Raw genomic sequence first — 2,621 nt, forward strand, 5'->3', positions numbered from 1 at the left:
CCCGCGAACGGTGTAAATCTTTATTTTCCACTCGCGAACGTTTACACTTTCATAAAAAAAATGAGGTTTCCAGGTTTTCCCACCCCCTCCCCTCTCTCTCTCCACCGACCTGGATGGGGAGTTTCGCTCGAGATGCTCTCGTGGTTCTCTTTGGAAGAAGCAAATTCAGGTTGTTTGAACGTCACGTTTGATGGGACAAAAAAAATCCTTCTGTGTGAGAGAAACACCAGAAGGAGAGGGTGGTGGGGGGAAAAAAAAAATCGGGAAAACCTGGTTAATCCGGAGGGAGACAACACAGGAAACCGTGAGGTCGAATTTTGGTGTCCCCCCCAAAAAATGCACGCGTGTAACTGTTCGACGTGAATTACTGGGCCTCCACATCATCTGGGAAAATAAAGTAGAAAATAAGGGGGGGATTTAAAAAAAAAAAAATCATCAAACTTGGGGTGTGAAGGGGATAAAAACCGTGACACACTTAAAAAAAAAAAAAAAATCGCCTTGGTCTTTAATTTCATCACCCATAAATGAGAAAATATTGGCTCCCCCGCACTAAAGTTTTATCCTTTGCTTATAAATATTACAGGGGAATTTTCACTGGATATCATAAAAGCGAACGATTTCGATCAAACTGTTTTTAAAAAAAAAAAAAAAAAAAAGACCTATGCAGATAACACAAATAGAGGCAATAAAGTGGCAAATAGCTTTTCCAAGGGGGAACCAAATGGCGTCTGAAGCCTTCGAAAAGGCTTTTCCCCCCCGGGCCGGGGGGACACAAGAATTAGGAAATACCCACTTTTAGTTTTTTTTTTTTTATTATTTTTTTTTTTTTTCGGCCTAAGATCCAGGAATTCGTCCCGCTCGGGGCGGAGGGGAAAGACCCGCAAAGCCCCTGGAAAGTTAAGGCGAGGGGAATTTTTACAGCCCCGCTTTGGAAAATCTTTGGGAAAACAGGTTTGCGGACGTGAGAATATTTAAGTAGGACTTTGCTCTAAACCGTTACAAATCACCCCAAACGGTCAAGTTCCACTTTCTCCGTCCCAATGTACTTTTTTTTTTCCCCTCCAGCGATTTTGTGCCCTTTCTTTTTTTTTTTTTCCTTCTCCTTCTTTCTCCCCCTCCCCTCGATTTTATTTTCCCTTTTTTTTTTCTTTGTCCTTTCTTTTACTTTTCTCCCTTATTTTTTTTTTTCTTCTTATTCTCCCTCCTTGCCTGTTGGTTCTTTTTTTAAAAGGAAAGGTGGCGTTTTCTTTTTGTTTCCCTTGAAAGTGACTCTGAACCCGCGTCTTTCTAACCGTAATGATCTTGAAATTCCCGACCATCTCGCATTTTATTTATTTATTCGCCTAAAACCCGAGTTCACCCCCCAACCGCTGCAAAGCGCCGGTGGAAAAGGATGGAAAAAACCCATCGGTCTTAATTAGGGCTCGACTCGGAAATAATAAAGAAAATAAAGTTGAGGGGGAGGGCACGATAACCACGAATTCCCGACCTATTCGAGGCATCAAACCTCGCTCGGAGATGTAAAAAAACTGAAAAGGAAACAGCAACAACCACCACAACAACTCGAGCTGCCATCGCAGCGAATTTCGCCGGGGAAACTGGAGAGGAAAAGTAACTTTGCTGGGGAAATCACTGCTGGAAAAATAAATGGGGGAAAAAAAAAATTCAAATAAACCAACAGCGAATCCCGAAAGTTTCGGTGTGGGGAAGGAATTTATTTGCCCGATATCAGCCAGTCCCAGGTCGGAGGGTTGGGATTTTTTTTTGTTTTGTTTTGTTTTGTTTTCTCCTTTGTAGATAATTCCCGAAGAGAAAGAGGGAGCAGACCAGACAGACAGACAGACAGACGGGAGGAAAACCCACCGCACCATCGCTCCTTTGCAATTCACCGTCTGAAAGTTGCTGCCCTTTCCCAAATCCGACCTCTTTTTTTTTTTTCTTTTTTTCTCCTCCACGAGGGTATTTTTTTTCCCCCTCTCTCCCTCTCTCTCTCTCTCTCTCTCTCCCTGCACACACCACACATGCCATTTTAGCCCAGGAACTTAAGACAGTTGGGGAATGAAAGTGGATAATTAAAAAAAGCTGTTTTCGCAGAGGCGGGGAAGTCGAAGCTGCTTCGCTGCTGGGAAAGGGGGGGAAAATATATATATATATATATATTAAAAAAAAGGAAAACAAAGCAAAAGTAGGATTTCACCGCCTTTTTCTTCATTAAGAAAGCTGCTTGGGAAATATCCAACCTGCTCCAAGGAGCCTCGGGCTTTGGGGAAAAGCCTGGCTGAAGGCTCTTTCAATTATTCCCCAATTTTCTTTCCCCCCACATCCCCGCTCTCCCCCCGCCCTTCTTCTCCTCCTCTCCCATCTTTCTCGAAACGGCAGAAGCAAAGCACGTCCCTCAAACCCCACTTCCGATGGCCCAAACCATTTTTAATAGGAATTAAAAATAAAATTAAGGGTGAGAAGCGGCGGCGCCGCAACCGGTTCAGCCCCGGAGCTTCCCCGTGCCCAGCCTGGCTCGGGAGGGGGAGGAAGGAGCAGCGGGAGGAGGAGGAGGAGGAGGAGGAGGAGGAGGGAAGGGGTCGCTGCTTGGGAAGCAATAATTAAAAACCACAATGGTTTTT

Source organism: Empidonax traillii, unplaced genomic scaffold (genome assembly GCF_003031625.1).
Source record: "Empidonax traillii isolate 1590-97213 ecotype Southwest subspecies unplaced genomic scaffold, ASM303162v1 scaffold5697:size7412, whole genome shotgun sequence".
NCBI classification, from domain to species: domain Eukaryota; kingdom Metazoa; phylum Chordata; class Aves; order Passeriformes; family Tyrannidae; genus Empidonax; species Empidonax traillii.